The 25,487-nt window shown below is 38.2% G+C and overlaps 2 long non-coding RNA genes across 2 annotated transcripts; one reads left to right on the forward strand and one right to left on the reverse strand.

Annotated features, from left to right (window-relative positions):
* Positions 1–854: 854 nt before the first annotated feature.
* LOC139701566 (uncharacterized) lies at positions 855–6,571 on the reverse strand. Its single transcript, XR_011704114.1, has 2 exons — positions 5,964–6,571; positions 855–1,761 (listed from the first exon to the last, which is right to left on the reverse strand). It is a non-coding gene; the product is annotated as an uncharacterized lncRNA (long non-coding RNA).
* Positions 6,572–16,784: 10,213 nt separating this feature from the next.
* LOC114104454 (uncharacterized) lies at positions 16,785–20,995 on the forward strand. The gene is made up of 2 exons (XR_003584847.2): positions 16,785–16,918; positions 20,827–20,995. It is a non-coding gene; the product is annotated as an uncharacterized lncRNA (long non-coding RNA).
* Positions 20,996–25,487: the final 4,492 nt, after the last annotated feature.

The following is a 25,487-nucleotide window of genomic DNA, read 5'->3' on the forward strand; positions in this document are numbered from 1 at the left end:
GCTTAATGAGGGTCAGGCACTGTTCAAAACTCATTTAATCAGCCGGAAGAAGTGGCGCACACCTATAATCCCAGTAGCTCAGGAGGCAGAGGCCTGAGGATCACAAGTTCAAAACCAGCCTCAGCAAAAGCAAGGCACTAAGCAACTCAGTGAGACCCTGTCTCTAAATAAGATACAAAATAAGGCTGGGGATGTGGCTCAGTGTTCCAGCAATCCTGAGTTCAATCCCTGGTACTGACCCTCCAAAAGAAACCCTCATTTAATCTTTATAATTGCCATATGTGGTATGTGCCATAATTATCCCCATTTTCTAGAAGGGAAAGTTAGAGCACAGCAATGTTACATGCTTCAGTTAAGGACACACTAGCTGTTAAGCACCAGAGCTCAGATTTGAACCCATGCAGTCTGGCATCAAAGACCACATTGAACCATAATGGCTGAACCCATTATGTTATGTTTGCAAAATGAGGGATACAAAGTCTCCTGTGAATGAAAGGAAACTCTTATTTTGAATTTCAGTAGCTGGATTTGAAGTTAAGTAATTTTACATATATTATAAATTATCTGAATGAAAAAAATGCTATTTTATAGTGAATTACTAAACTCTTATTTAAAATTTACAATGGGACTTCTGCCTTTATTTAAATCCCACTCCATACTCACAGACACTATTTTGTTTTGTTAGCTTTTATATAACCTCTGTTAAAAATCAGACATCTTTGGAGAGAGATTCCATCTTTTTCATTATCTTTTTAGCATCTGTCATATTTATCATGGGGTCTAACCCAGAGAAAGTATTCAGGAAATATATACAGCTGGTTGAACAACTTCTGAAAGGAAAGTGACCACAACACTCGGAGCAACCAAAAGATCTTTATTGCAGCAGTGCAACAAAGAGAAAGGAAAGAAGGAAAGAGAGAGAGAGAAAAGAGAAGAGATGAATAGGGAGAGAGCAAGAGCAAGAGAGAGACAGAGAGCGCGCGTAAGAAAGATAAAGAGCAAGAGAGAGAGAGCAAGAGAAAAAGAGCAAGAGAGAGAGGGAGCAAGAGAGAGGGGGGCCTGGCAGGAGGGAGTTTTTATAGCCCAAATCTAGTGGGGCCTCTGGGTCTGCAAGCTGCCTTGTTGGCCCAAGGGGGGGTTAAGTGTTCAGCCTTGAGCAGGGTTGAATGTTCAGACTTGAGGCAAACAGGTGATAAAGGACCAGATAGAGGGGGGTTTGAGTGCATGGGCTATCTTGCAGCCAACATCTGTTCAGCCTGCCCTGCAGACAACACAGTTCAGCCTGCTCTGCACCCAACATTCCTCCCTTTTTGTTTTTCTAAGTGACACAGGGGACGGCGTAAAGTCCTCTGGCTTCTTCCTGCTTAATGGTGGGCGGCGTTAGACCTAGAAGGGGAAGAGGAGGAATGTTCGGGGGACAGGTCTGAGAACACCAGGGAAGCCAGAAATAACACTCAGTGGCTACAGACAACTACTGTGGTAGGGCTAAAGTCCATAAAAGTTCCTTGAAGCCACAAGTCCTCGATGGCAGCAAACCAGTCCTAGATGGAGGAGATTCTTGGTATCAGCCACTGGTCCTGTAGCAGGGACTCTAGGAAATATTGGAGGTGGCTTGGTTGAATCCAGTAATGTTAAGGGTGACAGACCGCTTGCAGCCAGTGGAAGGGCAATCGCCTTGACCCATAAACTGATAGTGGGTGGTGTCATCCTGGTGTCATGTCGCTTGGATGTAGAAGCAGTATCTGTGGTTTGAGATAAAAACTTGAGAGAGAATAATGATTAGTAAAAGAAGAAGAGGGTTGGCAAGAAATTTTGAGTTTGGTGGGCATGGTGGAAGTCCAGGACTGGACATTTGGAACAAGTGCCTTTTTAAGGTGGGAGACATGGTGGTACCAGGGGGAGTTTGATGCTTCCTTGTGGGGATACTGTAGAGCAGACAGAATAAGCAGAGTGGACATGCTGGAGAGTAGTTCTCATTCCTAGGAAGTGAAAGAGGGGTTGTGAAAAATGGAAAAAGGGTTAGAGAGGGTTTCAGATGGGCACAGAGTCTCTGGAGCCAGAGGAGTTGGTCATGAGTTGTAGGTGTCCATCTTGGGCATCAGGGCTGGTAGTCTTAAAGAAGAAGTTGATTGACCAGCTTGTTGGTGAATTTGTGTATCTGATTTTGCATGAACGTCTGTAGGCAATTTAATAGACATGGTCCTATTAGGAGAAACATAGAGAGGACTAATAGGGGTCCTGTGAGGGGGAGGAGAGAAGGCCATACTTAACTGAACATTCCCCATGGAGCCTGTTGGCTTAGTTGCTGTCTCCTCTTTTCTAGCTGTTCTTGTCCTTCATTACTCCCAGGAATGACTGGTTTTGGCTTAACTGGTTTTGATAGGTGTTTAAGACCAAGTTGGTCAAAATTGACTTTGTTTCTATCTATTGTTAAGAGTCAGCCAAGTTCCAATAGGGGTCGCTCATGGGGGAACCTGAGAGTAGCTTCTTAGTTCTGTTAGTGCCATTTGCGCTAGGATGGGTCCAGGTCTTGCTTGACCATGTGGCTTCCCTTGGAAGCATCAGGGATGTCTCCTGTCTCCAATGACCCTCCTATTCACAGCAAATGCACTGATTGGCTTTTGATTCTCCAGTGGTCTCATTAATCTCCCTGATCAGGAGGTTATGTGGCCCAGAGTTGCAAAGCTCTTTAGAGAAGTTCCCTGTTCCCTGGATTCAGACTGACTCAGAGGGCCAGAGCCAAATATTGGTATTTTTGGCCATTTTAGTTTAACTTTAATCTTGATCATAAACATCCAGCAAAGTCAGTTTCACCCTAAATTAAGAGTATTGGGCTTTAGCTGAAGTCTGGCCTACTTTGGAGTCATTCTTACATGTAGTAAGATGGGAAGCACAGCCTTATCTCAGGTAAGGCTAAGATTTATAAATCTTAGGTAAAGTGTTCTAGTATTGAAGCTGATCTTTTTTTTTAAATATTATTTTATAAAATTTACATATATTGTTGCTTGATGTCACATGAATACTAGGTAATACAGTATATTACATTTAAATTGTACCCAGTGTATAGAACTTTATATTAATCTTATTGATAACAGGTCCAGTTATAAAACATTAAATGATATAAATAAATCTCCAATATGTTATTTTTATAAGCCTAAAATAACCATGCAACCTTTTGGAGAACACCAGCTTGATATAGTGTTGTTTTTTTTTTTAAAGCTTCTATCTTAATGACATATACCTGGAAAATATGAGCACATTTAATATACAAAGAAGAGTAATAGTACCACAATTACTACTGATGTTTTTATATTAGTCAAGTTTAGCTTTTAGAGAAATAACATATTACAATATTGCAAAATAACAGTTGTTGTTTAACCATAGTTGTATATACAGACCTTCTTTAGCACTTACTTAAACCCTCTTATTTACTTAACAGACTCTCTTATCCAGAAACACATTTTCCTTCTATTAAATCCATACCTAGAACCTTCTAATTTCTCTTTCCTATCTGTTAACTCTTTTTTTTTTACATTTTTAAATAATCCTTGTAAATTTCTGAACTTAGGCAAATTATTCCATTTTAATAAGAGATATTTTGTTATTTGCAGTACACAATTAATCACAACTGTTGACCATTTCATGAAAACATGAACAATGTTTAAGTATATAGAATTATACTGTTGTAGGAACAGACAAGGTAAGGCACCTAAGATAGCACTGAAGATAGGGAAATAGTTTTATTTGGTTGCAACCGGATTCAGAGGGCACTGCTTCTGTTGTAATCAATTAATCCCCTGAACCCCAAGTTTAGGTTGTTTCAGAATTTTGTACCCAACATGTAAGGGAAGGGGCTCAGAAGTTCGCAGTCTGCAGAAGTTCACAGTCTGCAGAAGTTCACAAAAAGCAGTTTGTTTGTTTGTTTGTTTTCCCTCTGTTCTGGGCAAGTTAACCCTTCAAGAACACTTGGGAGGGGGAGAGCTTTTTCTTTTCCCTTTTTCTCTCCTCTTCCTTCCACCCTCCCCACCCCTGCCAGCTGTTATCATGGAGCCCAGTTGGTAACCTCCTTATCTTAGACATGTAGCCTTCTCTGTGAAGCCCCAGCTCAAAGCCAGTGGCCTTGTTCACATATTTTGTGAAAAAACTAGTAAGGGGGTGTCTAACTTTTGGAGTGCTGATTTTTCCAGCCAGTGACCAAGTAAAACAGGGCAACAGGAAAATAGGAAGTTTATCTACATTTAACTTTTATAGGGATTTTTTTGCTGAAAATCCTAAAATCAGCCATGGTGAAGATTTCTGGAGAAGGTCAGTTAAGCCTTTTCTGTGGGCCTGGGTAAGGAGGGGAAGACGGGAAGGTGGGGCTGAGAGCAGGTCAGTGGATCTGAGAATGAGGAAGGAGTGATGTAAAAGAATAGGATTTTCCCTAGCAAGGAAAACTTGAGCAGCAGAACAGGTAGAGCAGAGGGGAGGATGGGAGTGAATATCCCAAAAAGCCTGTAAGGGACAATTCTTAGTAACCTGTTTTCAGTGATGACAAAGCAACTTTAAAGGCCATTTTCACCAGATCTCTGATAGAGGTCCAAGGGCTCTCCTCAGCTTGTTTGAGCTTTGGGTTAGCTGGTAAGAGGACCTGGTGGGACCTGGTGTGGGCACTGACAAAAGAAGAGAGGAGTGAGTGGGTAGAGGGATTCCTTCAGTACTTGCTACCTCAGAAAAGAGGCAATGTTTTGAGGAAAGACGGTTGTTTAGGTTTTTGATCTAGTGAGTGGAGAGAAGTCACTTCAGGTGGGGGAGACAGTGGAGGGGCTGGGGCAGAAGGTTGAGGGTGAGGACCTATTTGAGCCGGGCGATAGGGTGGAAATTTATCAGTAGGGTCAAAAGTAGTAGATGAGTCCGGAGGAGGAGGAGATTGGGGGTCAGTGGTTGTGGGTGTTGGTTTGCAAGCTAGAAGAATTTGCAGAGGTCTGCAAGAGGTGCAGAGAGCACAAGCAAGAAGAAAGCTTTGATATAGCAGCTTTTTACCCATTTTTTCGAATGCTCACAGTAATTGTAGAGATCCCTTAGAATGGAGGGATCCAGGGACCCAAAAGGGGGGCCATCTGCTTTGGTTGTCTAAGGGATAAGTGGGCCAGGCCTGGGTGCTATATTTGATCAATTTTGTGGGTTTGATGTCTGGTGTCAAGGAGAGGGTTTTGAGGTTATCCAAGAGGCATTGTAGGGGAGAGTCAACCGGCAGAGAGGACACATTACCCATGTCGCAAAGTAGTATAAGGAGGAGGGAAGGGGACGCAAACTTGGTATAGAGGAGAAGGAAGGAGACGCAACCGTAGTATAAGAGAGAAGGAGGAAACTGATTTATTGGCAAAAGGGGCGTCCCCGCTAGAGCCAAAAATCAGGAGTTCCTTAGTGGCAGGTTCGAGCTGCAGAGATTGGTCGTCACCGAATCCTGACAGTCGAAGCTCTCGTCCTGGACGGAGCTGGAGCCGTGGGAGACCTTGGCCAAGGCTTTTCTTTTCGGCGGGACCCCTCCTGGAGAGGCCGGAGACTCGCAGAGCCGGAAAGAGGGGAAAGAGAGAGACAGGGGAAGAGGGAGGAAGGGGAGGGTAAGGTACTCTCTAGCAGCCGAGTCTTGAAGGTGTGAGGACTAGGATTTTAGGAGAGCCACAGAGATGGTGAAGGTCTTGGTGGACTGTGATGTTCAGTTCTGTTATGTGTCCCTGGAGGTTACACAGTCCTTCGAGGGAGACCTACAAAAACTAACAGCTGGGAAGGGAAGGGAATAATTTTGAACCCAGGAGTCTATTCTGCCCTAGAAAGGAGTCCCTGAGGGCCACCGTAGCCTTAAAGGCTGTGGTGGGGTGTTTTCCTCCCCGCAGGTGGGCAAAGAGGTTTGCCGGACAATCAACGGCCAAATCCTCCTGACACCACCATTGGGTTTAGGACTCCAGGAAGGGGAAACTCACCAATCGAAGGTCGGTGGTGGATGGAGTTCTGGCAGTCGAGAAAATGGGTTCAGGCCTGGGTTCAGGCCATCCGGTGAGTGGCACTTCCGAAGGAAGAGGGACCCAAAAGTGGGTTTTAACCCTCTCCCGGGTTTCGGCACCAATGAAAGGAAAGTGACCACAACACTCGGAGCAACCAAAAGATCTTTATTGCAGCAGTGCAACAAAGAGAAAGGAAAGAAGGAAAGAGAGAGAGAGAAAAGAGAAGAGATGAATAGGGAGAGAGCAAGAGCAAGAGAGAGACAGAGAGCGCGCGTAAGAAAGATAAAGAGCAAGAGAGAGAGAGAGCAAGAGAAAAAGAGCAAGAGAGAGAGGGAGCAAGAGAGAGGGGGGCCTGGCAGGAGGGAGTTTTTATAGCCCAAATCTAATGGGGCCTCTGGGTCTGCAAGCTGCCTTGTTGGCCCAAGGGGGGGTTAAGTGTTCAGCCTTGAGCAGGGTTGAATGTTCAGACTTGAGGCAAACAGGTGATAAAGGACCAGATAGAGGGGGGTTTGAGTGCGTGGGCTATCTTGCAGCCAACATCTGTTCAGCCTGCCCTGCAGACAACACAGTTCAGCCTGCTCTGCACCCAACAACTTCAATAAATGTTTTTTTTTTTTTTTGTTTCAGTAAATATTCATTATGGGTAAAAAGTACACCTACCAGAAATACTCCTTATATTATACATCATTATAGGAAAAGAAACATGGTGAATTTTCTAAAGGATGGGAAAATCTATCAGCAAAATAGATCTTAATCATTAACACAATTTTAGAAATCATTGATAGTACTTTAACAGATTAGTATACCTAGTAGAAAAGAAAGAAGTAACAATTATTCAAATAATAAGTTCAGGATTCTTTTTTTAATACTTATTTTTTAGTTTTAGGTTGACACAATGTCTTTATTTATATTTATGTGGTGCTGAGGATTGAACTCAGTGCTTCATGCATACTAGGTGAGCACTCTACCACTGAGCCATAACCCTAGATCCAAGTTCAGGATTCTTAAAGGAAGACAGCTAATCCTGTATATAAAGCAATAGGTGAGGCACCTTCCTAATTACCTTGTTTTAGTGTTTCAGGAATTCTAAAATAAGAGGCTATTTTATTATTTCCATTTTACAGATGAAGAAATTTAAATTTTAGGGAGGTCAGGTAACTTCCTTTCTAATTAGTCACAATGTCTAGTTCCAAACCCATTTTTCTTTCCATTCTGGTTTATGTAATCAAATATGCATTCCTCAGTAGCAGAAATTATTGAAAATGGCTTGAGACAGTATTTTATCACCTAAAAGATGTCATCGTTGGACACAGTGATACACACTTATAATCCCAATTACTTGGGGAACTGAGGCAGGAGGATCACAAAGCCAGCCTGGGAAACTTAGGGAGATCCTATCTCTATATGAAAAATAAAAAGCGCTGGAGATGTACCTCAGTAATAGAGTATCCCTAGGTGGTTCAGTCCCCAGTATGCCCCACCCACCCACCCACACACAGAGGCATCTGGCTGCTGGCCTTGGTCCAGTGACTTGGAGATTTCAGGTTAATGGTGAGCTTTTCCTGGCCTTTTTCCTCAGGGTTGCAAGATTTAAGGGAGGGAGGGGAAGTAGGAAGCCCTTCCACCTCAAATACAAAAGCTTTTTTAGATCTCCATAGCTGACTTCCATTTATACCCTGAGAGGGAGGACGGTGAGGGCCAGGCAAGCCAGTGAACAGTTTCTGCACAGACACACCATGTTTTGATATTAGATTATATGAAGTTATCTCTGTGGAATCATGCAGAAATGATAAAGCAGCTGCTCATCTCTAGGGAGGAAGTCTTTGTCATAGAGCTGAGCTGCTAGGGGGAGACTGGGCTACCTGGTCTACTAACCCCTGCCAGCAATAGTCTTGTGCAAGTGTCACAGAGAGATCATGTAGTTAAATGCTGCTTCCACTTTTCATATGCTTTCTAGCAAGTTCCATGTCTATAGCTCAACACTGTAAAACTGTGGGCCACTGGGCTTTTCTTTGGTCTGACTCTTGGTTTTTCAGTGGACCGAAGACAGCATCAGATAAGGAATCAGAAGACTTGGATTCTAGTCCAGTGTTTACTACTACTGAGAGAACTGGAATAAATTCTTAAAACCCAGGAGCTCTTAATAATTTTTTTTATCTGTACGAGGTAGTGATAATTTTTTCACCTATTTATCAAAGTTGCAGAATATACAAGTAAGCACTCTGAGATTGCTGAGTTCTTATATAAAACAAAATGTCATGTCATTGATATTGGAAAGTGCAAAGGGGCCTTCTGGATTCAAGGATTGTGATACCTCTTGGGTCATGTATTTTATGAAATAAAGATCTGGTGGGTTATATGATTTAAACAATGTTCAAGTAAAGCACTGAAAAATTATGTGCTTGGTTTGGATTAGGGATGACTTTTCACTCTCACCATTTAAAAGTACCATCTTTAATAAGATAATTCACATACCATTCAAGTCACCCATGGAAACGGACAATCTAGACTTTGCACAGAGCATATTCACAGAGCTGTGAATAAAAATGAGAACGCTTAGATCACCTTACCTTTTCCATGAAAAACTTACTCATTAGCTGCTTCTTCCCTTCTCTTCTCCTCGTTTCATTGTTCCCCTTACTCCAGCCCTTGAGAATATCTAATCTACTGTCTGTCTTGATAAATTTGTATATTTTGGACATTTACTATAAATGGAATTGCATAAAATGTGGTCCTTTTTGACTGGCTTCTTTTACTTGTCATGATGTTTTCAAGGCTTATCCATGTTGTAGCTTGTATTAGTAATTTGTTCTTCAATTGCTGAGTAATATTCCATTGTATGAACACATACCATTTTACTTATCTATTCATTAGTTGGTGGATATTTAGGTTGGTTCTATTTGGAGCTATTATGAACGATGCTGCTGTGAACATTGGTGTGCAAGTTTCATGTGAACATATGTTTTCATTTCTCTTGGGTAGATAACTATGAATAGAATTACTGGATCACATGGCAATTCTATGTTTAATCTTTTGGTGAACTGCCAGACTGTTTTGCAAAACAGATGTACTATTTTACAGTCTTTTAAAAACTTGGAATCATTTTTAGTGTCATAATACAGGTGAGCATGTGAAGTAAAGGTGGTAATTGGCTTAAGATTTAGACATGTGAAAAGAAACATAATTTTATCTTATTTTTAAGTAGAGTGCATGTAAAACTCATGTTGAAGTCACCATCAGCAAGTCTTTCCAGAGATGGGACTGCATGGTGCCAACTAGCCAGCCTGCTTATAGCAGAGACAGGATTCCTTGCATTTAAAGTTGCCTTCACCAGAATGTCCTTTTGAGCTGAAATCACCCTCTGCCAACTGTCATGCTTATTATGAGGAGTTTGAAGGATGGTAATGACCTGACTTGGCCCAGCCACTCATGAGGCCCCTTTGTGTTGTTCTGCCTCTGGAGTCAATGCTCAGCCCAATTCTATGCTCATTGATTTTTTTTCCTCATAGTGAATGACTGTAGTAGTGAATTATATCACAGGGGAAAAGAGAGACAGACAGACAGACTATGCCAGGAATAGGGCACCTTATTCAGAGTGGTTAGAAGGAGGGGGGAGAAAGAAAAATCCATTTTCATAACTTTAAGGTTTTAGATCTCTGAATATATAAACTATAAATGCAAAATTCTGGGTTTCATTATGTTGGCTTGCTTTCATAATTAAAAAAAAACAGAAAGAAAAGAAAAAGATATCATTTTCAGTTTAAGCTCAATCTTTTTTTAGACTATATATATCTCACCTCTGAGGATACTGAAATTAGATGAATTGCTTATTTTAGTAAAGAGGAGAAAAAGTGTTTTTCTGATTGTTCTGTCTCCTTAATAGTATTGGAAATTACTTGGACATGGCTTTAGGAAACTGATAATATATTTTAAGACCTTCAGAATGTTAAAATTACAGCTGAGGCAACTAGGAAACTTTAACTCCCAGAGAAATTAAGCATGTTGTCCAAAGCCTCCTGTGCAGTAGCTCCTTTGGAACCATGTCCAGAGCTTTGACTGTCAAGCCCAGCTGTCCTTGACCCTGACTGTTTATGAAGGGTGGCAAGAAAGAAGCCTGCCAGCTAGAGTGTGCATGAGCCTCTGTCCTCTAGTGCTGGCTACTGTGTCCACACATGGTAGGACCCACAGCAGTCATTGAGTGCAAAGATGTGGGGTAGGGGTTCCAGGCTCATCATGGACCTGTGGACCATGATGATCCTGGCTCTTCTGTGGACCACATTTTCAGAAATGTTGCCTTAAAATTTTCCATGTGCCTCAGTTGTCTAATCACTGTGTGAGGGGCCACAATTTAATCTATTTCCAAGGAATAGGGTCTTATATACTACCCTCTACTTTGGGACCACTATAGGCATAGGCAATGCCTTTATGACAGAAAAACCCATCATTCCTTAGGATGGGTAAAGTCCTGTGCCAGGGCTTGGGAGTGGTGGGTACATAGGCTTCATCTCAGCCCACTTGTGCCTTTGCCTGGGAGTTCTTATGCAGGGCCTAACGCATACTACCATGCAGTAAAAGTCCATTATTATTCAAAGAAACTCCCTTTCCTCATCTATAAAATGAGGACAACAGTAATAGGAGTTCTCTAGTAAGGATTTGTGACAATTGATTGAGACCCTGTTGATGAAAGTGCTTGATAAATCAGAAATGATCATCACAGGATAGTTATAACTGTTTACACACACACCCCCACACACACCTTAAATGGTAAGTTCTTCAAGTTCTAAAGCCTAGTAAATGGACCTTTGTAACCAGTGAAGTGCTGCTGGTTCTCAGTATAGAGAGATTCTCAGTAGGTATCTCAGCAAAACATAAAGAACAAAATGAAATCATGTCCCTAAATCTCTTTTTATTGTTCAGGCCTGAGTGTAAGTTAGAATAATCTGGAGAATTAAAAAACACCCAGGTCTCAACCCAGAGATTCTGTTTATTTGGGGGGTGTCAGGGATAGAGTTTTGTATTCTGAAGTGATAATAATGTATACCCAGGATTGAGAAACAACATTCACTGTTCATTAATCATCGTAATTCCTGGATTCTTCCAAGGAGATTTTGTAATCCACAGCCAAGTTCAGTTTTCTCCTGATGCTTCCTGAAGCCTGCCCTGTCATCCTGTGGTTGAAGTGTGATTAGATGATAAACTTAGACTCACAATTAAATAAAGGGCCAGGTGTTATTTGGGATTTTAGCCATTGATAATAAGATAATTATTAACTATTAATTAACTATATTAGTTTATAATTAGCTATATTAGTTTGCTAGGGCTACCATAACAAATACCACAGATTTGGTTGCTTCAACCACATAAATTTTTTTTCATGGTTTTGAAGTTCTAGGTTGGATCCCCAGCATCACATAAAAAAACTAAATAAATAAAATAAAGGTATTATGTTCATCTATAATTAAAAATAATTTTTTAAAAAAGAATATGCTGATAAGAAGGCCCTGATATCAGCATTGCTCTTGGGAAGACTTTTATAATTTATATAATGCAGATCTTGGATTTTCAGGACACTTTATCTGCTAAGTGTTAACAAAATATAGCTGTGGTTGCAATGTGTCAGCAAGGATGCCAAGGAGGAAGTGAGAGGGTTGAATCTGCTGGGGTTCAGCTTTTTAGCTTAGGCAGAATTGCTGGAGTCTCAGTGGTTCATTCTGTTTGGCAGCTTAGCGAGCCATTCAAGTTCAGAACTAAAAATGTGTGGGCTGAGGGGAAGGTGACAGGGAGAGGTACCAATCGGGAAAACCAAAGCCTGGAAACTTCCACATGTATCTCTTTATGTGATTCTTGGCTAGAGTAAAAAACAAAAACAAAAGTCATCTCTCTCGTGTTTCTTAAATGACGTTTATCTAAGAATCACTGGGTGCTTGTTAGAGTCTCACAAATTATTTAAGTTCCTGTGACCCTTTGCAGAAACCAACACACTACTTCCTGGGATTGGGCCCAGATATCTGCATTTTTACAAGCATACCAGGTATCCAGAGTAAGGGGGTCTGTGGACCACATTTTCAGAAATGTTGCCTTGAAGTCTTCCATGTGCCTCAGCTGTCTAATTGCTGTGTGAGGGGCCATGATTTAATCTATTTCCAAGGAATGGGGTCTGGAAGTAGTTGCTCTCCTCCCACATTCAATCTGTCATCTCCTTCTGCCACACTGTTACAACGTTTTCTTCTGTTCATACCCTCTCCTTCAGCTGCTCACCCAAAATCATTATCTACACTGAAGGCATTTCCGGTAGGGCTCCTCTCTACAGGAGAAAGGTGCAGCAGGGACCTGGGCAACACTTCTCTCTTGGCCTGAGTCACTGCATCACTCAGTTGGCCAGAAGTGCCAACATGATGAGCAAAAGCTGAGTCTTACATTTATTTTCTTCTGTTTTTAAAGTATGAGTTTCTTGCCAATATTTAAAAATGTGAGGACTGTTCCCAAAACATACAGGTGTCTGGCTATTATTATCAAAAGATATGGCCAGTTTGGACCTTTTCTCTAAAGTCCCCTGCAGTTGAGGAGAGGTTGCCTCCCACTCTGCATAGGCCCCACCCAGCAGAGGTAGGTGTATGGTAAAGATAAGGGGCCTAACACATCAGGGCCCTGCTCTTCCAAGGCCTGCTGCCTAATTTCACACTTGCAATTTTGTGAGGTTTTCTTAAATAGGCTCACAAATTGTTTAAGTTCAAGATTCACCTCTTCCACTCTACTCTATGTACTTCCCACACCGAGGTCGAGGTTTTGTTACCATTTATCACCAGTCTTGTCAGTAGATTTTATAAAGTGGAAGAAATAGTTCTCTGAACTCATGGGTCTATAAAACCAGAAGACAAATAGAAAGGGCCTCATATTTCAGAAAGAAAGTGAGTCTATCTCTTGGAGGATGTGATCTGGCCCACATCCCTGGCATTTATGTCATGATCCTTGGCTGCATCTAGTCCTCCTTCTACAACTTGTGATTCCTTAAATTCCCCATAGCTGAAACCATTTTTGTACATAGTCATCATGTGTGCTTTCTTCAAAGATATATTAAATCCTATCAATTTAATCCTCATGGTAAAGAAAGGCTGCTAAGAATCCCCATGTTAAAGAAAAAAAAAAAAACATAGTATCTGTCCATAGAAAGAGAGTAAGCTATATATATCTTGGTCTTTGAAATGGAATGTCCTAGGGGGAAAGGACTGAATCTTTTCTGAATTTTTTACTGCAAGTGTTTGCAGGCATGGCTAAATGCTAACTCAATAAATATTCATTGACACTGATGATAAGACATGTATGGAACAGAGCATATGTTCTCCAGTTACCTTCTAGGATATGTGTTTTCTGTATTGGTCACTGTTTGGAACAGATCCTTTTATCCCATAGTATTAGAGCTCTGTGGAGATATAAATATTTTGTTGTAATAACAGGCTGTGATAGGGAATTCAGTCATTACATTTCCCCCTTCCAAGATACTCTTTGCTTGACTTTGATTTTCTTGTGTTGTGCATGATGCATTTTATAGCCCCATTTTTCACTCTCAAGATTGTTAAGGATTTGGTGATGTTTTCGGTGACTATATTTATTACTTAGCAGACCAGTGCCTCTGCTTCTCCCCAGGAATGGGGGGAGATGGTGGGGGGTGGTAAGGAGGCATGGATTATAGATCATCTGGCAGGGAGTTTTCCCTGAACCATTTATTTGAAGCTTATTTTAACATTCCCCGTTGCAGACTGTTAGTCTTCTCTTTTTAGACAACATCTTTGAAGATATACAAATAAGACTAAATATAAACAATAGGGCATATTTTAAAATGTGGCTCTTGCCTTATCTATTTTCTAATTCTTCCTGGCTAAAGAGTAGAATGGGGGAAATGTGACATATTTCTCTAAATCTAATCCATTAGCTATTATTACTATTATTATTAATTTACAAAATAATAGGTTGGGAGCCAGTGCTCATCAGCCATTGTGCATATTTGTTGGTCATGACTATGGAGATAGTAAAGGATGAAATTTTGGTGGGGGACGGTGTACTGGGGATTGGACTTAGAGGCACTCAACCACTGAGCCACATTCCCAACCCTATTTTGTATTTGATTTAGAGACAGAGTCTCACTGAGTTGCTGAGTGCCTCTGAGTTGCTGAGGCTAGCTTTGAACTTGTGATCCTCCTTGCTTCAGCCTTCCAAACTGCTGGGATTACAGGCGTGCACCACTGTGCCCGGCAAGGATGGGATATTTTAACATTAATTAATGTGAGCCTATTTTTTCAGAAATTTTCCATTTTACTTATATTTTGCCTACACAAATGTCAATCAATATTTTTCTGTATTTAAACTGGTTCCCTGAGTAACAGCTGCCCAGTTTGAAATCATCTCTAATCCTAAAATTTAATTAAGATGATTCCAGAATACTTGAATCCTCTGATGTCTGAAATAATCCAACAAAATTTCTGAAAAGGGTATTATGAGAAAGCAAAACGATTGGGCAATTATTCTTATAATCATATATACAAAAATCCCAAGCAAAATAAAATCAAATCTAATCAGTTTATTAAAAGTGTATATAAAATGTGACCAAGTTGTGGTTTTCCCAAGACTACAAGGTAATTTGGATATTTGAAAATCAATTAACCACAGAGTAAAGAAGAAAAATGATTATTTCAATAAATATAACAAAGTATTTTAATGAGATTTTACCAAGTTCATAATAAACTCTTAGCAAACAAGTAACAGACAGGACTTCTTAAACAGAATAAAAAATACATACAAAATGAACTCAACATGCTGAAAATATCCTGAGATCAGGAAAAAGAAAGGATGCTTACTATAACTACTACTCCTGGACGTGGAACTGAAGGTTTTAATCCTGTAGGTCAAGGAAAAGAAGTATAAGGTATTGGAAAAGAAATGCCATTCACATGGCACAAGTTTGCATATAATATGTTTGCATTCATAATCCAAAGGAGTCATTAGAGTATTATAATTAACATATGAATTTATAAAGGTCATTTCATAAAAGTACCATATAAAAACCATTATATTTTATATATTACCTCAAATAACTGATAATGAAAACTTGAACATACATAGGAATATAGATAAGAAAAGATAAGACAGAAGGAAACCTAGAGAGAGAAGGAATGAAAAATACAAAGCAAAAGGTAAAATACAGAGGGAATATTCTGAAAAGGACTAAGGCATGAATAATTGCAGTCCCAGAAAGAATGTGGCAGAAGTAATGACTGATGAGATAATGGCTGAGAAAATTCCAATGCTGGTGGAAAAACATCAAGGTATAGATTAAGAAGTCTTACAAACTATCAACAAAATAAATAAGAAGAAATACATACCCATGTGCATCACATGCCAAAAATAAGTGACAAAGACAAAAATCTTAAAACCAGGAGGTGAAGTGAAGGAAGACTAAAGACATATTACCTTTGAATTATAAAAATTACACTGTGAGCTGACTTCATAAGAGAAATAATGGGAGCGAGAAGAAAATGGGGAAATATAAAGTACTTTAAAAAATAACTGACAATTTAAAATTCTATTTTCATCTTTAAAGAATACAATTGAAATGGAGACATTTTAAGAGGAAGGAAAACAGAGGATTTATCACGAGCACACCTATTTTCATGAAAATCCCAAAGGGTAATTTTTTTAGGCAGAATAAAAATGTTCCCAGATGGGAGAAGCAGGAAGAAAGAGAACTTTATGAATATATCTAAATGAATATATGGCAATAAAAAACAATACTAAAAGTGTCTTTTGATTATAAATCATGAGTTAGGTAAAAGGAATTAAAGTATTCTAGGGTCCATGAATTGTCCAAGAGTGGGGAAAGAGTATCAATAAACTCTATATTCTAATAAGTTAAGAATGTATATTGTAATCTCAAGGGTAACTAAATGTTAAAGAAATTGAAGAGGATTTATAATTTTGAAACTAATAGTGGGAAAAAATGGAATAATAAACAACAAGCAAATCCAAAACAAGTTTAGAAATCAGGGACAAGGAACATAAAGCAGGTTAAACAAGTAGAAAATAAAAGGTAATTTTTTTCATTTGAAATACAAATACACCATTGTTTAATGGTTAGCAATATGAAATACAAATACGTCAGCAATTAAATGCTTTAATTAATAAGAAAAAAATCCAGAATAAAGAGATTTATGAGGTAGGTAAGAGACCTAGCTAAAACATAAGGGTTTAAAAAGGCTGACATGAAAACTTTGCTTAAAGAACTCTGAATACATTTTATGTTTTTACTATAATTCACCATATGCTGATCCCTCAAGCAAATTTCAGTGAGCATCAAAAGGTTCACATCAGAGTGTGTTCTAGATCCACAATGCAATTAACTACAAAAAAATACAAAATTTTCATATACTTTTATACAAGCCTTGATCAAAGTAGAAAAAATAGAAATTAGAAAATATTTTGTACAGAATAATTATTATGTCTTAAAACCTGTTGGATACAGCTCAATTTTTTTATAGACAAATTACAACTTCATATGCAAGGAATAACATCTGAACATTGACTTATTAACAACTCATCTCTAGAAATTTGCCATTCTTTGAATGTGCTCCCTAAAATTCATGTGTTTCCAATGCAACAGTGTTAGGAGGTAGGGGTTGAGAAGTGATTATGTTATAAGGGCTCTGCCCTCACTGATGGATTAATATCGTTGTCAGGGAGTGGCTTATTTATGAAGAGAGTGGAGAGCAAGTCCAGCACCCTCTCTCTTGCTTGCTGTCCTACAGGTTCCCTTGCTCTTCAGCCTTCCATCAGGATGATGCAGGCTGAAGGCCTTCACCAGATGTCAGCACCTGGATCTTGGGCTTCTCAGTCTCCAGCCTGAGAAATACAAGCAAGATACTTATTTCCCACAGTAAGGCAAAGTAAGTATTTTTTTTTGTGTAAATTATCCAGTCTATGGTATTCTGTTATAATGACACAAAATGAACTAAGACAAAGTTAGTAAATAATATCAAGTCAAATTTAAAGAAAATAATAAAGATAGCAGAAATTAATGAAATAGAAAACAAATAATAAAAATTAATAAGCAAAAAATTGAAATTCCTCTTTTAAGAAACTAATAAAATGATAAACCCCTCTGAGACTGATCAAGAAAAGGAAAGAAATAAAAAAATAACCAATGTCAGGAATGAAGCTGGAAACACCATTATAGATCTTATAGACATTAAATCTATAAGAGAATATAAGGAACAACTTTATGCCAATATTCTTGAAATTTAGATAAATTTTATAAATTCCTTGAAAAAACAGAATTGACTTTATACAAGAAAAAAACAATTGTTCTGAAAATATCAAATATATTAAATCTATAATTTAAGTTTGCTTTAAGGAAAGTTTTGAGCCTTAATGGCATCAGCAGTGAATTCTACTAACCACACAAGGAAGAAATAACACTGATATTACAAAAACTTTTTAAGAGAATAAAACAAAGAAACATGCCCAACATAATTTATGAAGCCAGCATAATCTTGATATCCAAACCTAAAAGCTCACTATGAGAAAGGAAAACTATAATCCAGTCCCATTTTTGAAAAAAGACAAATAGGTTAATGAAATAGAGAAAAAATTTCCTGTGACATACATCACTGACAAAAAAGTTGATTTTGAAATATATAGAAACTGTCTACAAATTGACAGAAAAAGAAACCTTGATAGGAATATAGGCAATACCTCTGAATGGTCACTTCACAATAGAGAACATTCCAATGACTAATAAAAAATATGAAAAGATGCTCACAACTTCACTACAAAATACTAATTAAAGTCACAATGAGAAATTACTACTTATTATTGAGAACCCAAATGAATGATGGCACCAAGTGTCGAACACTGCTGGTGAAAGTGTAAATCAGTACAAACAGTTTGTAAAACTATTTTTGTTATAGACTAAAGCTAAACATGGAATTGTGATTAAGCAATTCTACTTCTGGGTAAATACAGGACAAGTGTGTGTGCATAAGTGTGCCAAAGCATTACATACAAGGATGTCAACAGCATTATTCAGAGTAGTCCCAAGCTGAAAGCAGCCAAATGTTTATCATTAAGAGAATAGAAAATATGAGTTTATTGAATATCTAAGAAATAGAATTCTCTCAGTACAAGTATTTTAAGTATTTTTTAGTTGTAGATGGACACAATACCTTTATTTTATTTGTTTATATTTATGTAGTGCTGAGGATTGAACCCAGTGCCTCACATGTGCCAGGCAAGCGCTTTACCACTGAGCTACAACCCAGCCCCAGAGTATAAGTCTTTTTATCTCTGAAGATTTGTTCTTTATAAAATTGCCTCTATATAACAAAATTTCGTTATATGTAAACCAGCAATAGATCTGGAATAAATCAATACAAGAATGTGATCCTATGAAAGTTATAGCTATGCAGATAAATTTTCTGGGGTATTACCTTAAGCTTAAGATATAACCATGACCATATTCATACATATAGTAAATTTTTTGGTTATATAGATTCTCACTGGAGATACAGAATTTAGATAATATCATAAATATAATCAGGATAGAAAGCACCCATAAAGCTTGCCACTCTGAGTAAGCACTAGTCATATTTTAAAATATTTTCAGCTATTCTTTTTTGTATACCTGTGTATGTATATATTATTATGTGATTGGAATTATAGTGACTTTTCACTTTTATACATGCTTATTGTCAATTATGATATTCTGAAAAATTTGAAGCATCAAGAAATGTTTTTCAGAAATTTTATATTCCTTAATTTTGGATTTTAGATTGTTTTCATTATTTTCCTGTTATATAATGCTGTGATGTTTTAATAACAATTTTATTGAGATCTAATTCACACCTCATCCAATTCAATCACTTAATTGAATGACTTTTAGTACCCACAGCATTGTGCATCCTTCACCCCAATTTATTTTAGAATATTTTAATTACCCCAAAGGAAAAAAAAAAAGTCACAAAGTCTACTCCCTTTAACCATGAACACCCAAATTCTTCCACTCCCTGTCCAGCACTAGGCAACAAGTAACCTATTTTCTATATCTACAGGTTTGCCTATTTAGGAAACAATATAAATTGAGTCATACAATATGTAGTCCTTTCTAATAGACTTCTTTCATTTAGCATAATATTTTTTAAGGTGATCCATGATGTAACATGTATCAATATTTCATTTCTTTTTAAATTTTTTTGGTTGTAGATGGACACAATATTTTTATTTTATTTATTTATCTTTATGTGGTGCTGAGGATGGAACCCAGTGCTTCACATGTGCTAAGCAAGCCCCCTACAACTGAGCCACAACCCCAGCCCACTTTCTTTCTTTTATTGCAAAATAATATCACCTGTGTGTTGATACCATGTATTATAAATCTATTCATCAGTTAATGGACATTTGGGTTGTTTCCACTTTTGGCTATTCTAAATAATGTTGATGTAAACATTCATGGATGTTAGTGTGGACATATGCTTCTATTTCCCTTGGACACATAATTGGAGTGAAAATTGCTGAATCATATGGTAATTCTATGTATGATTATTTCGGAATGGTCAGACTATTTTCCAAATGACTTCATCACTTTATATTCCTACCAACAATGTATGAGTGGAACTTCCTGTTTTTCTACATCCTTACCAACACTTGTTATGATCTAATTTTTTTAAAAAAATATAGCTGGCCTGTTAGGTATGAAGTACCATATCTTTGTGGTTTTGATTTGCATTTCCCTGATGGATGGTTGCCTGAAATTCTATTTGATAAGGACATGTTTTGGATGTAAAATTACTGAAATATGGGGACAATTTTTAAAGGTTGAGATATAGTGCCAAACTGCTTTTAAATAATAAAATAATTACATGGATTTTACTCTGCCTAAAAGTATGTAGTATTCTCATTCCATAAAGTTTACATTAAAATAGATATTTAAATCCTTGCTAATTTAGTCAAATTGATAGTATTGTAGCTCCATTTCTTGTGACATGGGGCCCTTTTATACACATGATAATTATCTGGAGGCATTTGTACCTCCAGAAGGCCCAGTGTGAGAGATGAGCAGATACTGAAGTACTAGACCCATCTTTCTCTCTGATTGTTTATGATCAGGGGTCAGAAGTTATTTATGTAACTACAGTGAGCAGCTTATACACTTTGTACATTTCTCTATTGGGTCTAAGTTTTTCCTTGTATTGTGTTGCACAAGCTTCTTATGTTAGTCATATTTTCCATAAGCTATTTTTAAAATACCTTGGCTTGAGAGATTATTTTTAAAATACCTTGGTTTGAGAGATAATTTTTAAAATAGCTTACATTCATCTTAAATGATTTTTGTTAGATATGAAATTTTTTGAGTAAATTATCACTTATAAAAATACTTTGAGAAAAATTAATGTTTCAGAGTCCTTGTTTTAACCAGACTAACTATTTTCAAAGTTTTAAAAGAGATTTAGAAAATTTTTAAAACTATATTTATTAGTTTAAATCATGAAAGCAATTAGGTAAATGGAGACTAAGAGAGAACATTTTGGTTACATAAGACATATTAATGCTTCTCCCTGAATCGAATTGAAAACTAGATGATAGTTTATGTTCAAAGAAATGTAGAAAATTAGAAGTGGTAATTATTTGGGGGTTTATCCTTTTCATTTAGTTTCTTATTCACTTTCATTACATCTCTGGAAACAACCATAGGTTTTGTTATATGGCCCAGAGTCAAACTCTGAGTGTTTACTTGTATTTAAAAGAATTTCATGACAAAAATCCAGGTCTGAGCACTCTTTCACTTTCTGGTTTGCAGCATTTTTACACAGAAACCATTGAACAGTAAATGCATCCTCAGGCACTGGTACCTCCAGAAGGCTGAGTGTGAGAGAAGAGCAGATACTGAATTACCAGTCCCATCTTTCTCTCCGATTGTTCATGCTCAGGGGTCAGAATCATTCATTAAATTATTACAGACATTGTCAGTTTTTCTTTAAGAAGTTCTGTAAACCTAAAGGGCTTACCTAAAATTGTAGAGTAGTTCTGAATTTATAATCTTCTGAATTAAGTTCTGTCTTTTCAGGCCTAATGAGTCTCCCCTTCTATCCACAGTGGTTGTATGTGACTTAAGCCAGAAGGGGCAAAGAGTAATGTCGGAGAGGTGCCAAATATTATCTTCTTTTCCTTAAACTATATGTTTACATGGTTGGATACTGATTAAGTCAATAGGAAAAACCTATTATGTTTAAATGTGTCAGAATGGAGAAGAAGGGTCCCCGAAAATTTTCTAAGTGAAGGTGTGTAATCATTATTGCTTCAGGGGGACACACTGTGTGAAGGAAGTAATTTATTCTTCCTTGTTAGTTTTATCATCAGTGGCTTGAAATGTAGAAATCTGTGGAGTGTCTTTGTGTTGTTGTCTTTGGCAAGGTAACTTAAGAATGCTAAGGAATGAGAAGTATAGATACTCTTCCACCTGATGAGGGTTACTCCCTCATAAACCCACGATAACTGGAAAAAAATCACAAGTAGAAAATGCATTTAACACACCTAACCTACTGAAAGTCATAACTTAACCTAGTCTACCTGATACATGCCCAGATACACACAGAGAATAAAGACCAGGGGAAGACAGAGGCAGAGATGCATCTGTAAACTAAGGAATGCCACAGATCACCAGATGCTAGGGGAGAATCATGGGACAGATTTTCCCTCGGAGCACTCAGAAGAAACCAACCCTGCAGACACTTTGAGTTCAGACTTCCAGAACTTTTTTTTTAATATTTATTTTTAGTTGTAGTTGGGCACAATACCTTTATTTATTTTTATGTGGTGCTGAGGATCAAACCCAGGGCCTCGCACGTGCCAGGCGAACATTCTACCCCTGAGCCACAACCCCAGCTCCCAGGCTCCAGAACTCTGAAGTAATAAATTTCCATTGTTTCAAGCCATCTTGTTACAAAAGTCCTAGCAAACTAGAATAGTCCCCAAATCTCTTAATAACCAAACTGCTTAATAGCCTTGTTTTAATTGCTTTACTTGTGGAAAAGAAGTAATCCCAGCCCATTGTGAGGATGCACAGCTTCTTCACAGGGACAGTTTTTATGTTTGATTTCCTGATGCTTCTGGTCCAATCCTCCCTCTCAGTGCAACCTCTGCAGTTTAGAGGCCTGTGGCTCTTGAACCAGAGTATACTTGGAGGTCACACTGCCTGGAGGTTAGTAAAGCCTGAAGAGCTTGTTAAAACAGATTGGGTAGCTCTTCCTCCCATGCATGGTCATTCTGTAGGTCTGGGTGGAGCCTCGATGATAATTTGTTAATCTAACATGTTCTCAGGTGCTGCTGACACTACTGGTCTGGGGTCCACATCTTGGACACTATGGAATCAGATGCTTGGAGAATATTTATAGGGGAACAGTAAGAAAGCAAGTTTTAGAAGTAGTCCTGAAAGTTTTGAGGGCTTTGCATCATGTGTAGATGACCCTTAAAATGCATTATCAAAATGGGTCCCAGCTACCCACCCTTCATCTACACTATAACACCTGAAAGACTAACACTATCTTATTAATTATAGGTTCTTTCTCTGTCTTCATTCTGAATTTGGAAGTTATTTCCTTTTACATTATGGGCTTGGAATTGAATGTCTACCTATTGTGTCATCTTGAGCTTCTAATTGGTGAAATTTGAGATCTGATCCAAAGTGAATTTCAGGATCTATTTTCTCACCTTCCCATGAAATCTTTTCACCATGACTACTTCATTAGGTTCATAACCCATACTTTCCATATTTCTTATTAGGTTTTAAAAAATTTTTTAATGTATTTTTTAGTTGTAAATGGACACAATACCTTTATTTGTTTTTGTGTGGTGCTGAGGATAGAACCCAGTGCCTCATACATGAGAGCTAAGTGCTCTACCACTGAGTCACAACCCCAGCGCCACTTATTAGGTTTTTAACCATATATTTCATTGATGGATCAAGTTTTAATGTAGCGATTTATGGGGCTCCAAATAATATTTTGAAGATTTAGGAAGCTATACCATTATTTTTCCTCAGAAGCAGGCAGAGAGAACAGTATGTGTGGTCCTGATCAGATGAAGCACCAAGGACTGATCTTTGAGTGCAGGCATCAGGGTAAATCAGAGGTGCTGGGGAGGGACAGTAGGGAAGCAACCAGAGGGCATGAGTTGTGTATTCTCTGTCTGATCTGGTGTGGGTCATCAGGCATCTCCCTTGTTTCCACCAACTGCACCCCACTTGTCACCAGACCTCCTCCCCTAATCAATATGGTGCCATCTTTCTACACCTTGCACCAATATTATGTATTAGGGGAATATACATCCTTTTACCAGGTGATTTCTTCCTTTGGCTTTTCTTCCTTCCTTCCTGCATCCTCCAGTGACTAAGCCTCTAAGTCTCCAGCACGACTCATATCTGTCATTTAACTGGCTTGTTTCTAGGGTTCTTAATATGCCCAAATCTCTCTAGTTGAAAAAGGAAGGAAGGAAGGAAGGAAGGGAGGAAGGGAGGAAGGGAGGAAGGGAGGAAGGGAGGGAGGGAGGGAGGGAGGGAGGAAGGGAGGAAGGAAGAAAGATAGATTACTTATCACATCCCTATACCTGACCTAACAACTGGGTTGTCTCTTCTCATTGTGGAACTGGAGGGACATCTGCCTTTGCTCTCTCCTCTTCCTCTCCTTCTCTGACCTCTTAGTTCTGCCTGGATGGAGAGAAGACTCTTTTCACTGGTAAGTGTGTTCATTGGTCTTGATCTTGCAGGCTGCAATGGGATCTCCTCCCTGCTCACTGTAATACACCTTTAAAATTCAGGGAATCTTATGATTTGCGTTTCAAATTTCCCCAATTCAACTCTACCCACAGGGAACTAAAAATATTTTCAAGATCTTTATTTAAGGAATTCCCTACTTGGCAAACTTCCTGTGACTGGACCTTGGGGGAAAATGATATTCCTTAGAAGGGGGAGTTTCAATGCTAATTTAAATGTTTTAAATGCAGTTTTAAAATGGTGAGTTATATCAGATTTGTTGTCAATGAAGTCAGATTTATATGTGTGGATAAAAGGCAAGCTGAGCACATTTAATAGAATGGCCTATCTAAAAAATAGTTGAAAAGGAAAAACAAAAGCTCAAAACCAATCAAGAATAAATGATCTATTTAAATAATTGTACATTGTGTATCATTTCAAAGTATATTTTTGCCTTTTTAAAAACATAGTAGAATAAATACATTACTATTATTTCCATATATAAAGCTTATGGTGACAGAATAGTGAAGGTTGTACTCTAAGTTCTTAGTTTTGTTGACAGGTTTGTTTTAAACTAAATTATCTCTCTTTTCTCACCTGGACATTTCTGTAATCCAGAGAATGCAACCTTGACATGACAGGACAAAATACTGTGCCTAAGAAATAGTTTTTCTGTGCATAGCTAACTAGCTACTAAAATAGCAATAGAAGTTGTCCTCTTTAACACAATGTTTTATCAGGCTGATCCCACTTTCAAGGTTAACAGCATGTCTTCTGCATCTTTAATGGTAATATATTCATGCAACAATCAAATAGATAAGCCAGTGGTAAGGCTGCCCTAACAACTTGCCCCTAATTAAGGCTATTCTCATTCCAGAAGTGGGCACTGTCATGTCAGAGTCCAGTTGCTTGGCATTTATTTACAAGCAATCAGCTGTCAATTCCCAGGGGCTGGGGAGGTTTAGGCCCTGGCAGCCTGACACATACTAATCAAATAAACAAAAGGTTTGGTTTGTAAATCAGAATGCCAATGTCTTACAGGGAGAATTGACACTTGCTAAAAGACTATATTCCTTGTCACTCAATCTGCCTACCCTTGTCTGACAGGGAAGCCTAACACAGTGGTTAGCATGAACAATGATTGCCTAAATCTCTGTAGTTAGCCAAATGAGAAATGGAGCTGAGATTAGAATATTATTGCAGGGAGGGAGATGGGGTATGCTTCACTAAGAATTAGTTGATTACAAACAACAGAAAGGAATATTGCCTGACTGAAGCAAAGGGGATTTATAAGAAGGATATCAGGAACTCTAAAAGTTGACAGAGCATTGGAGACTCAGGCTACTGAGAGAGTAGCAACCATAAGTATTGAACAATTTGCTCAGATGGAGAGAAGCCCAGCCAGTTTCATTCTGGACTGCTTTATTGATTTTTTAAAAATAACCTTTACTTTTTATTTACTTGTTTTTTTTTTTATTTAGTGCTGAGGCTCGAACCCAGTGCCTTACCCAGCTAGGCAAGCGCTCTACCAATGAGCTACAACCCCAGCCCCAGGTTAGCTTTTAAAAGTTCATTAGGCTTTTCAAATTTCAATTGGTCTATGACAAGTGGGTATCTCTTATCTGCTAAGAGTTAAAAAAGTAAAGATAATACCCTGTACTAGAAGAGGTAAGAATCTAACTATATACAAATTCTACAATACACATTAGACT

The sequence above is a fragment of the Marmota flaviventris genome, chromosome 13, assembly GCF_047511675.1.
Source record: "Marmota flaviventris isolate mMarFla1 chromosome 13, mMarFla1.hap1, whole genome shotgun sequence".
NCBI classification, from domain to species: domain Eukaryota; kingdom Metazoa; phylum Chordata; class Mammalia; order Rodentia; family Sciuridae; genus Marmota; species Marmota flaviventris.